Genomic DNA, 12,189 nt, shown 5'->3' on the forward strand with positions numbered 1-12,189 from the left:
CACCCCCACTAGACCCCATTGCCCTCCAAGGTGGGGGTGGAACCCAGGAGTCCTGGCTCTCTGCCCCTCCTGCTCTAGCCATTAACCCACAACTAGGTCTAGTGAGACGTTATGGGGACTGACCCCCCAGCTCAGGTGCCCAGCTCACCTTCCCTGTGTCAGGAGGCCTGGAGCGGCGTGGCTTTTGGGGAGGGTGCTTGGCCGGGTACCAGGCTGGGCGCCCGGCTGCCAGGCGGCTGATTTACTGCGTCAATGCCCCTTTTGTTGCTGCCGAGCTTGCCCTGGGGGGCCCGGCCGATCTCAGCATGGGCTCATGTGGGGTCCCATTGTCAGGCCCTTCCCTGACGCACAGGGGCTCCTAGGAGGCAGGATCAGCTTTAACCCTTTGCTGGGTGGGGGGGACACACACTGCCTCGCCCGGGGAGCTGTCCCCTCCATGCCAGTGCACCAAGGGCCCCGTCCCTTCGGATGGCCACCAGCCCTGGGTGGAAAACCAGCCAGGGTCTAATAAACACGGATCCAGCCTGGATCAGCCAGCCGGGCCATCTAGCCCAGTGTCCCAGCCCCAGCTGCAGCAGAGGCCCTGCAGGGGGCAGTGATGGGCCCCCAGGAAAGTTGCCCCCTCTACCCCCCAAAGTGCGAGGTTGGCTCATGCTGAAGCAGGAGGGTAAGATCCCTACCCAAGCTCCGCAGTATCTGGCCCAAATCCACCCCCCGCCCCTCCCAACCCCCCTCCCCCCGTCAAGTGCTGGCTCTCTCCTCCCTTCATCCGCCTCCCCGCACCTGTCGTCCCGTCTGCGGTCCCATGCCCATCTGTCTTAGAGCCTAACTTCTCCAGGGTGGCAAATAAATCTGCTAGTCGCTGGGGTCCTGACAGCTCCAGACAGGGCTTGGCACCGATCGAGCTCAGGCAGTAGGAAGGGGCTCATGGAAGCTGATGGGGGCAGCGGGGGGCCGCACCAAGCAGATCCCAGCTCCCTTGCGCCGTCAGCCCCGCGAGCCAGTTTCTCAGTGGTAGATGGTCTTTCGACCCATCCTGACAGTTTCACGTGGGTCCAAATTTTTCAGTGTCCTTCTGTCCCGTGCTCAAGGAGAAAGGCGAGCGCCAATGGGACGTGTCCCAGCCAAGCCTGGGTTCCATTTCTTCTCTCTGCCGGGACTCCCCCCGGTGAGGCCTTGAGCTGCCGAGTGCCCTCCATTCTGGAGAGGCCTAGCCCGTGGTTGGGTGGGCATCACCCCCCTCCTTGAGGCCGGTAGAGCTGTTGGCTGTGGGGATGTTGTCTCGTAGCTCAAGGCATCGTGGCTCCTGTTCTTAGCTCTGGAGGGCCAGGGTTCGATCCCTGCTGAGGGTAGTTAGAGCAGTGTGTTAGGACTAGGGAGGAGAATGGATGGGCATGAGGTGGTTGGGTGTGAGGGACTGATTGGGGGCCAGGCACCCCCCTGGGGTACCTGCTCAGTGCTCCCAAGGAGGGGGAGGTTAGCTCCCCAGCCCCAGAGGGGACATGTCTAGTGGAAGCTGGGTGAAGAGCAGTGCCTCCCATAGAGGGAGAGCGGGTTAGTCCCGGGGGGTGGGGCTGCCCTGGCTGTGAGGCCTTGCCGATGAGGGTTCAAAGGGAGGCAGGCATGGCACCAAGGGCTGCTGCCAGTCAGTGACAGGTGGGTAGTGGTGTTGCCCTCCAAGGAGCACTGCAGCCCTCTGAGTCGCACGGAGTGACCCCCGGAGGAGGGGCAGGGTTGCCTGGGCTGGCCTGCCTGGAGCTCTGGGGGAGCAGGACTCCTGGGTTCTGTTCCCACCTCTCAGGCTGGACTTGCCCTGTGAGCATGGGGATGTTGCTGGGGAAGGGGGGCCTGGAGCAAGCTCAGGGTCTGGTTGTCCAGTAGAAACGTGATCAGCTAGAGAAACAGCAACTCCAGCAGGCAGCACCAGCTCCTCTCCACAGGAGCAAGGAGCTGCTGTGGGCCCGGGGGGCTCCAGATGGCAGGGCACTGGCATGGGCATCTCCCTCGCCTCCTGCTTTTCTTTCTTTCTTTCTTTCTTTCTTTCTTTCTTTCTTTCTTTCTTTCTTTCTTTCTTTCTCCTCTTGTGTTATGTTCTTTCTTCTTTGCCTCGCCCCTTCTCTCGCCTTCATTCCGTCCTTCCTTCTCCCCGTTCCTTCTCTCCCTCCTCCCTTGTGGTTCGTTTCGGCTTTTCTTTTCCTTCTCTCATTCCTTCGGTCTTTCTCGGGAAAGAAAAGGGGCCAAGGAAGGACCCCCCCATCCCCCCCCGATCCAAACACCAAACAAACCATTTCCAAATGGTTCCTAGGAGAGACTGGCGCCCACAAAGCCAGCGAGTTCAAAGTGAAGCCCGCACGTTCCAGCACAGCTGGAGGTACAGCTGCAGGTCATTAGGCTGCAGCCGCGGGGACAGGCGCTCTCCCCAGGCTCCCGCGCCCTGGAAGGGGCTCAGCATGGCCAGGGGCACCTCCCTTGTGGCCTCCGGCACACACAGGGCACACAAGGAGGGGCTGTCTGCCCACAGTGCTCGAGTTTGTTCCTTGTGCCCGCTGCCAGCCCTGTTCCCAGCAAGGCCTTGTGGGAAGGGAGAGGACAGGCCTGCACTGTCTCCCAGAGGCACCCTGTGGGCCCCATAGCCTTGGTTACCAGTAGGGGGTGCTCTCCACCTAACACCAGGGCAGCACCCAGGGGCCCTGTGCCGCAGGGGGAGCGGCTCAGTAGGGGGGCGCTCTCCCCTCACAGTCAGTGCTGGCCCCAATGCCCCGGTTGGGTGCTGTGGGAGAGAGTGTTGTCTGGGCAACAGGACTCCTGGGTTCAGGGAGTGTGATCTGTGGGGTGCAGGAGAGGTGGGAACCAGGACTCCTGGGTTCTATGCCAGGATCTGGGAGAGGACGAGGCTGATGCAGGGGAGCTGCCGCAATGCCACTTGAGTGCTGGGTAAACAGGGCTTGTCCCGGAAAGCTCTCTGGAGTGGGAGTCATGGCTGTATTGCATGAATCAAAGTCAGACTCACTCCACGCCTACGCCAGACCCCTCTGATACCAGGGGCAGCAGGATCAGGCCCTGGGACTGGCTGTATGCAGGTTAACACGCTGGAAGTAGAGGCGGGTGTTTGAACTACTTTAGTTAATCCAGAGCAAGGGGCCATGTGTGGACGCACCTGTTCCAGTTCAAATCAGGCTGGCGTGGGTTTTGTTCCAGTCGATCAGGAGCAGGGGGAAGCGAAAGTGAAACATGTCAGATTTAAGCTGGAATCAGAGGGTCCTTGCGGGGGGTTAAACTAATCCGGTTTAGCCACTCTGGTGCAGGGTCATGTGTACATGGGATCTGGGCTCCGCCAAGCCCCATGAATAACCAGTAACAGCAGACTCAGCCCAGTGGCCTGTGGGGGCTGAGTTTTCAAGGTGTCAGTCCAGTTCCAGGGCAAGGGGCGGGCTGGGGGCTGACGTGGGCACTGCCAGCTCTGGGGTGGCCTAGATTTGACCAGGGAAGCGTGAAATTCACACCTGCGCTGTGTGCCCTGCTTCCTGGGGACCATGGGGCTTGGGACGAAGGAGCTCTGCTGGCTACCGGGGGCCTGTGGGTCCGGGTCCAGACACAGGCATTCCTTCCCCCAGTCCCCAGAGGAGACAGCTCCTGGTGAGGGCTTGATCGGCCAGCTCAGTGCTTTGGCGTCATTATCAGCTCTGGCTGGCGGTGTCTTGGGTTGTCATTCTCAAAGCCTGGCATGAAGCTCCGTGGCGGGGCATGCTCTGTATTGGCACGAATGATGGTTGCATAAGCAATAATTGGCAGCTCTGTGGTTGGTGTATTCAGGGGCTCCATGGTTTTCAGGACCTGGCATGCTCTACAGCTGACCGGTAGTTACATAGGCAATAGCTGGCAGCCACATGGTTGGCATAGTCTGAGGTTGGCATAACCCTCGTTTTCAGGTCCAGGGGCTGGCATGTTCTGGAGACATTTTGCTCTGCGCTGGGCATGAACTTTAGCATGGAACTTGGTACGACCCAGTGCTTGGCGTGATCACTGGCTCTGTAGTTACCATGGTCAGTGGCTGGCATGCTCTGCGGTTGGCATGCCTGCGATTTTCAGTGGGGTGTGTCAGGATCTCACATGCTTCTGCAACTCACACAATCAGTGCTTGGCCTGAACAGTGGCTGAGGCTGGCCCGGGGGAGGCCAGTGCTTAGCGCGAGCGACGGGTCTGCAGTCACCACGATCCGTGGGTAGCAGGCCCGCAGTTTGCACGCTCAACGTTAGGCACAGTTGCAGCTGTGGGTTCGTGCTAGCCATGACTGTCAGACCCCCCCGGCTTGCCGTTCTTCTGCAGCCGGCGTGTCTCGTGGCACGCTCACAGATAGCGGAGGGGTCTGAGAAGCCAGATGTCCCATCCAATAACCCATGGGCAGGGAGGATGGTGGCGCCTCCCTTTGAGAGAGAGAGGGGCTCCATGGCTGAACCCACTCAGGGACCCAGCACCAGGAGGAGCAGGGGAATAATTCCCCGGTTTCCAATCCGGATCCTTCTGTGGCCCCATTGATGGTAAAACCTCAGTGCGTGTGCGATATTAGCTCTGGGGTGTGTGTGTCAGTCATATTAGATTAGCGTGTGTGTGTGTGATATTAGATCGGGGGGTGTCAGTCATATTAGATGTGTGTGCGTGCAATATTAGATCTGTGTGTGTGTGATATTAGATTGGGGGTGTCAGTCATATTACAGTGTGTGTGTGTGTGTGTGTGTGTGTGTGTGTGTGTGTGTGCATGAAATTGGATCTGGTGTGTGTGATATTAGATCTGGGATGTGTCTGTCGGTCATATTAGATTGGTGGGCCTGGGTGCGCGATATTAGATTTGGTGTGTGTGTGTGTGATATTAGATCTGGGGGGGTATGTGTCAGTCATATTAGATTGGGGTGTGTGTGTGTGCGATATTAGATTTGGGGTGTGTGGGTTTGTGTGTATATTAGATCTGGGGTGTATCTGTGTCAGTCATATTAGATTGGGGTGTGTGTGTGATATTACATTGAGGTGTGCGGAGTGTCAATATTAGGAGTCTGTGTGTCATTGGATTTGGGGGAGTGCGTGTGTGAGAGTCATGTGATCATGTGTGTGTGTGTGTGTGTGTGTGTGTGTGTGTGTGTGAGTCAGAATAGCTCTGGGCCATGAGCATGTGCAAATAGATTGGTGGGATGTCGGATTTGGGGCATGTGTGAAAGAGAGAGATTAGGTCTGGGGAGTGTGTGTGTCATTGGAACTGGGGCGTGAGTGTGTGTGTGAGAGATTAGATCTGGTGTGTGTGTATCAGTCATTAGATCTGGGGTGTGTGTGTGTGTGTGTGAGAGAGAGAGAGAGAGAGAGATTAGACTGGGGGTATGATATTGGATTGGGGGGTGTGCATCAGTGGGTGTGATATGGGATGGGGGGGGGATGTGCGTGTGTGTGGATCAGTCGTTAGATCCGGAGTGGGAGTGATATGGGATCGCGGGGGGGGGGGGGGATGTGCGTGTGTGTGGATCAGTCGTTAGATCCGGAGTGGGAGTGATATGGGATCGCAGGGGCGGCGGGGGGGATGTGCGTGTGTGTGGATCAGTCGTTAGATCCGGAGTGGGAGTGATATGGGATCGTGGGGGCGGGGGGGGCATGTGCGTGTGTGTGGATCAGTCGTTAGATCCGGAGTGGGTGTGATATGGGAGCGGGGGGGGGGCATGTGCGTGTGTGTGGATCAGTCGTTAGATCCAGAGTGGGTGTGATATGGGATCGGGGGGGGGGATGTGCGTGTGTGTGGATCAGTCGTTAGATCCGGAGTGGGAGTGATATGGGATCGGGGGGGGGGGGGATGTGCGTGTGTGTGGATCAGTCGTTAGATCCGGAGTGGGTGTGATATGGGATCGGGGGGGGGGGATGTGAGTGTGTGTGGATCAGTCGTTAGATCCGGAGTGGGAGTGATATGGGATCGCGGGGGGGGGGATGTGCGTGTGTGTGGATCAGTCGTTAGATCCGGAGTGGGTGTGATATGGGATCGGGGGGGGGGATGTGAGTGTGTGTGGATCAGTCGTTAGATCCGGAGTGGGTGTGATATGGGATCGGGGGGGGGGGATGTGCGTGTGTGTGGATCAGTCATTAGATCCGGAGTGGGAGTGATATGGGATCGGGGGGGGGGATGTGAGTGTGTGTGGATCAGTCGTTAGATCCGGAGTGGGTGTGATATGGGATCGGGGGGGGGGGGGATGTGCATGTGTGTGGATCAGTCGTTAGATCCGGAGTGGGTGTGATATGGGATCGCGGGGGGGGATGTGCGTGTGTGTGGATCAGTCGTTAGATCCGGAGTGGGAGTGATATGGGATCGGGGGGGGGGGGATGTGAGTGTGTGTGGATCAGTCGTTAGATCCGGAGTGGGTGTGATATGGGATCGCGGGGGGGGAGGGGGATGTGCGTGTGTGTGGATCAGTCGTTAGATCCGGAGTGGGAGTGATATGGGATCGGGTGCGTGTGTGTCACATTGAACACAGGGTATGCAAGTCTGAGGGTGAGCGCGTGTGCACAGCCCAGGGAGCGGTGCTGCTGGCAGGGCAGCGCAGCGGCAGCCGGAGAAGGAGGGGGAGCGCAGTGAAAATATTTTCCGTGTCTTTGCCTGAAGTCATTCTGTGGTTTCTGAAAAAATGTACTGTATATTTTCAGGGCTGCGTCACATGACCGGCCGGGGTTATGAATAGCCGAGTATAATGATTTCTTCGTGAATGTTAGGAAAAAACACACACACACTCACAACCGAGGCGAAGGGAGAGACGGACCCACACGCGCCCGGGGACGGACGGACGGACGCAACCAGTTGGGAAAGTTTCCTCCACTCCAGGTGTGACCCCCACCCGTGGCTCCCAGGTGCGACTGGCTCAGGCATAGGGACTCGCGGCCGGGCCGGGGCAAGGGGGGGGCGGGGAAGGCTGGGAGCTGTGATTTGTGGCTGGTTGTGGTGTCCCCGTCCCTGCCGGAGTGCGCGGGCTCTTTGGGGTGTCTGTGCTCGGCTTTGGCGGGGTGGGCAGGAGGGGAAGGCAGAGTGGGGCAAAGTGAAGGGGTGTCTGCAGGCGTGTTTGGAGTGTGGGGCTGGGGGTGGGAGTTGGGGGGGTGTCTGGGGTGGGGGGGTGCATGTATGTGTGTGGGGACAGGACACACGTGTCTCATCCCAGACGGCAGGCTCCATGCAGAATCTCACAACTGGTCTCTACCATCGCACCCAGTCCCCCAGCCCCATTCCCTAACCAGACCCCATTGCGACTCCAGGTCCCCACCCATCTTCCTTTCCCCGTCAGTGGTCATTTTTTGGGGGTTGCTGGCTCCTTGCCTTGAAAGCTGCAGCCCCTGGCCCCGGGGAGGTGCCAGCTCTCTTTGTGCCAGCCCTGACCCCTCTATCCCCCCCCAGCTACTTGCAGAGCTGATGGGGAGATCCATGGCGTCTGAGCTGGTTTTGTGCCCCCTGGATGGGGGTGGATCATTCAGGGAAGGGCTGTGCTACTGGATGGGGCAGGGGGCTGCTGGCCAAGTGTGTGTGGGGGGAGGAGTTGTTCCTTGACCCCTCTCTGCTAGATCAGAGCTGCGGGGGGTAGGGTGGAGGGGTTGGGGGTGGGGAGGTGCTGTGGAAGGGAAAGAAGGGGGATTTTACATCCATCCTGTGTTGGGAGGGAGGGGGAAATTTTCTGGGTGTATTTGAGGAGGGTCCCTCCTTATGCACCCTCCCCCAGGCCCATTCCCTCAGGCCCTCACCGGGGGTGGGGGGGCGCACCATGGGGCTTGGTGGCAGCGCCTCAGAGCCGAGGTGTTTGTGTCGGGGTGCAGACTCCCCAGGTTGACTGCGTGGGTGGCACATGGCTCCCGTGGGGGAGAGGGAACAGGACCCTGGGGGTAGGGGGGGTTTGGGGAAGGCCTCCTTTCTGCCCCAGCTCCACTCCGACCCCCGGGGCTCGAGGCGACTCCGCCTGGTGCAGAGGGCTGGGAGTGTTGGGTCTTCTGTGAGGGAGAGAGGGGTGGGGGCTCTCCCTGCACTGGCCTAGAAGCAGCGGGGAGGGGGCGCTGTGGAGCAGGGCCTGCCCCCCTTACTGTTAGGGTGACCAGATGTCCTGTTTTTATAGGGACAATCCCGGTTTTTGGGACTTTTTCTTATACAGGCACCTATTAACCCCCCACCCCGTCCCGTTTTTTCACAGTTGCTATCTGGTCACCCTACTTACTGTGCCCTTGGTGCTACTCACCCCATCCTTAGCCCCCCAGGGAATGGGGGGCTGAGGGTAGGGCGTGCCCCATTAACCCCAATTATCCAGGGTGAGAAGGGGTCTTTCTGTCTCTCTCCATCCATCCCCCTACACACCTCTCTCTGGGCGTGTTTCTTTCTATCTCCTATCCTATGTATTAAGTAGCAAGCTGAGGCCTTGGTCCCACGGGCTCCCCGCGATGCCAGGCGCTGTACGTGCATCTCTGCTCTCTGCCTCGTCTGTCCCTCCGCTCTCCCACGCGCACCTGGCCTTCGGGCCCTAGGAACCTCTCGCAATCTCGGGCCTATTTCCGGCGGGTACCGATGGGCATCACCCTGTGGAACCGAGCCCGGGATCAGCGGGGGCAAGGCTGAGTTACGGCAGCTGTGGGTACGGCACCTAGAGGCACGGACAGGAGCTCATCTGCCTTGGCTCACCCTCCGGTGATGCTGTGCCAGAGATACAGGCCAAGACCCTGCAGGTGGGTCCCGCTTGGCAAGCTGCATTAGGGATGTAGCTGTGCGAGCAGAGCTGGCTGCCTTGGGGAGCCAGCTGAGCTTGCCAGGCTGACTAGGGGATTTAGACACTCTGCTCCATTTAGCTTTTGGTCCCCCCATTGCCCTGGAAACTCTCAGCCCCAGATGCCTCCGCTTCTCTAGAGCACAGGGCAAGCCCCTGGCCACGCTGACCACCCCAGCCTATGTGCATTGGGGGGCACCCTCTGGGGGAGGAGGGGTGCCCGGCTCAGTGGCCAACACACTCCTTCACCTGTCTATTGGCATAGCCACAGGGAGAGGCCACCTGGCAGCTGAGACCAGGGCTCAGAGCCACGGTACCCCAACAGGCTGGACAGTAGCTTGTGCTCTCTTCATGCCTTGGGCTGGAGTCGATTTGCAGGCAGACTCCAGAGCCCCTGGGTCTCTGCTGGGCGGTACATTGTTCAAGGGGCTGGCATCGTCCAGCAGAGCCCGGCGTGGTCCTAGAAGGTAGAGCATGCGGGGCCTGGCATCAGGGCGCCTGGGTTCTCTCCCCAGCTATGGCAGTGTGTGTGTGGTCAGAGCACAGGTATGGGCATCAGGACTCCTGGGTTCCATTCTCGGCGGGGGGAGGGTGCATGGGCACAGCAGAGGTGTGGGTGTCAGGACGCCTGGGTTCTACCCCCTGATCTGGGAGGGAGTGTAATCCTAGAGATTGGACTGGGAGGCAGGACATCTGGGTTCGGTTTGTGGATCTGCCCCTGACTCAGTGCATGACCGTGGGCCAAGGCCTTCCACGCCTCAGTTTCCCCATTTGTACTCTAGCTCCCAAGGGAGGGCATGAGGTTTAATCCAGCCCTTTGCAAAGTCACTTTGGTGTCTGTGGATGATGTGTGGGGTGGGGGGGAGAAAAAATTGCTATTTCCAAGCTGCCTCCCTAAAGCCCCAACAGTGACTCCTGCCAAGTCCAGGTGGCCACTCCCCCATTTCCATCCACTCCCCTGAGCTCTGGCCTCTCACCTTGGCTCCCAGGGGCTGGTCCTGCCCCAGGAGGGGCTGTGTCTCTGTGTTGCTCCGGGACCTTATCCCCAGCCTTACCTGTTTCCTTGCTGGCCAGGATCGATTTGGAGAAATCTTCCCTCCCGCGAGCTCTGGCCCACTGAGGGCGAGTGAGCTGGAGTCCAGCCTGGCTCCTGCAACTTTCTCGCTGGGGCACAAGCAGGAAATACCCAGCTTGACTTTCAGATCCCAAGGCAGAGTCTGAAGCGCTGGTAGTCACAGGCTGAGCTGAGCAGCATCCCAGAGAACACCGTGGGGCTGTTTCTGCAGAGTCCCCTTCTGCGAAAGGATCTGTACCCCACTCCCCCACTCCCCCCTGAAACAAATGGCAGGTGTTTTCTCATCGGTTTGCTCAGATCAGGGCAACATTTGTTATCACTGGGGCATTCGGCAGAAGGGCTGGAACATAGATGATACCTCAAACACTGCTGCATTTCTCAGGTTGTGGGTTTATTAAAGGCAAAGTGTTCTAGGAAGAGGGTGTGGAATTGTGGTTAGAACAAGGGGAAACCGGATTCCTGGGTTCTATCCCCGGCTCTGGGAGGGAGTTTTTCCTAGTGGTTAGAGCAGGGGAGCCTAGAACCCAGGACTCCTGGGTTCTGTCTCCCACTCTGGGAGGGGAGCTGGGTCTGGTGGATTGGAGCTGGGGGGCAGGAGTCACTGGTTCTGTTCTCAGCTCTGAGAGTGGTTAGAGCTGGAGGATCAGGACTCAGGACACCTGGCTTCTGTCCCGAACTCCACCAATGACCTGCTGGGTGACTTTATCCCTCTGTGCCTCAGTTTTCCCCCTCTGTAAAATGGGGATGATAGAATGTACCCAGCTGGGAGGTCAAAGAGGCTGCTTGGGAAGCTCCCTGCCAGGCTATCGGAGAAGCAACACACTGTTATTACTGGGGACAGCGTGGGATCCAGCGGCAATTACCTAAACCACCCCCGCACACCCTGGCTCACAGCATAAGATCCCTGCAGTCAGGGTGAGCCCCATCCCCCGGCTGGACACTGGAGCAGCAGTTCATCTGATACAATGCTTGATTTGACCCAAGGCTGCTGGACTCTGTGTGGGCCCTGCTCCTTCTGCACCCCAATGTCCTCCACATTTTTTTCACCATGCAGTGAGCCTAGCTCATTGATCTGGAATGGTCCAGGGAATCCCAACAGGCTTGGGGCGGGGGGGGGGGGCGGAATTGCACCAGGCATGGAGATGCAGCCACCTCTGAGGTGGGGCATGGCAGCTGTTTAACGCTGCAGGAAGATTTAGGTGAAGGAGTGAAGAAGACTCCTGAATCTGACTGAAATGACGAGGGAAATGTAGGGAGGCAGAACGGACTCACTCAAGGGGAATTTGGCCAGGGGGCTGGAGTGGGTCAAAGGATCAGCTTTATTTCTTAGCCAAGAGACTCAGGTACACCAGTGAAAGTACACAGAAAGGAGGCTGTGGCCATGAGTTGTATGTGTGAGCATGAGCACCCATGCACACTCACCATTGCCCTCTACTGGCTGAAATCACAGTGGACCGACTATGAGTCATAGACCCTATACTGTTAAGAGCTGAGGGGGATTCCCCCTTAACTCAGGTGGCCGTTGGAGCGGACAGCTGTGCATTCAAGCCCTAGCAGGGTCTGAGCAGCCCCTGGGAAGGGAGGTCCCTATGAACGGATCACAGCACGGTTAGGTGCATGTGATAGTGTCCAGTGTTGTGGTTCTTATCGGTTCCGTGGTGCCCAAGTCAAGACACCGCTGAGGTGCAAGGGGTTTGAAAGCAGGACATTAGGGAAAGGCAGTTCGTGGGACGGGGGACCGAGGCCTGAGATCCCAGTGTCCAGACCCCAGTATAGTTGGCTAACACAACGTTCCAGCTGCAGGATCTCTCTTGCTGGGGATGGCATTTGAGCAGGCAGACCAGGCCAAGCTCTCGGCCCTGGCCCAGCTCTCAGCCCCCAGGGCAGAGTCTGAGGCGCTGGAACTAAAGACGGTGCCAGGGCTACATGGGCATCATTCAGTTTAGCAACGGTTGAACTCCTGACTCACATCCTGAATACAAATATTGTCTTCTCATTAGACTCCCCCATGAAGGGCCCAAGTAGCGTTCAGAGGAGAACTCAGGAGACCCCGTCCCAGCTCTGCCCCTGAGGGACTTCCCCTTCCCCTCCTCTGTCTGGATTGTGAGGGACGGGGGCTGTCTCTGACCCTGTGTCTGGGCAGCGCCCGGCAAAATGGGATCCTGCTCTCGGGTAGGCCCTCGAAGCTATCGGCGCTGCAGCTCCTCGCCATGGCTCAGGGCATGGCGGGTTTCAAGCTGCACCTGAGGACTCGGAGCATTGTCTGAGCTGAGGGGGAGCAAGTCACCTCTTTGAAGGCCTTCACTGCTCCTTTCTGCTCTACCCCAGGACCCCTGTGTGACCCACAATCCCCCCCAC

General features: G+C 58.7%; 1 protein-coding gene across 2 annotated transcripts in view; it reads left to right on the top strand.

The window, feature by feature from the left end:
* Positions 1-6,639: 6,639 nt before the first annotated feature.
* Positions 6,640-12,189, top strand: part of RARG (retinoic acid receptor gamma) — a 63,718-nt gene continuing 58,168 nt past the window's right edge. The window contains exon 1 of one of the 2 annotated variants that reach the window (XM_007058520.4): positions 6,640-6,873. The gene's annotated coding sequence lies outside the window, so the exon portion shown is untranslated. The remainder of the gene's footprint in view (positions 6,874-12,189) is intronic. The other variant, XM_027821013.3, reaches the window with a different exon arrangement.

This window comes from Chelonia mydas, chromosome 20 (assembly GCF_015237465.2).
Source record: "Chelonia mydas isolate rCheMyd1 chromosome 20, rCheMyd1.pri.v2, whole genome shotgun sequence".
Classification (NCBI taxonomy): Eukaryota; Metazoa; Chordata; order Testudines; family Cheloniidae; genus Chelonia; species Chelonia mydas.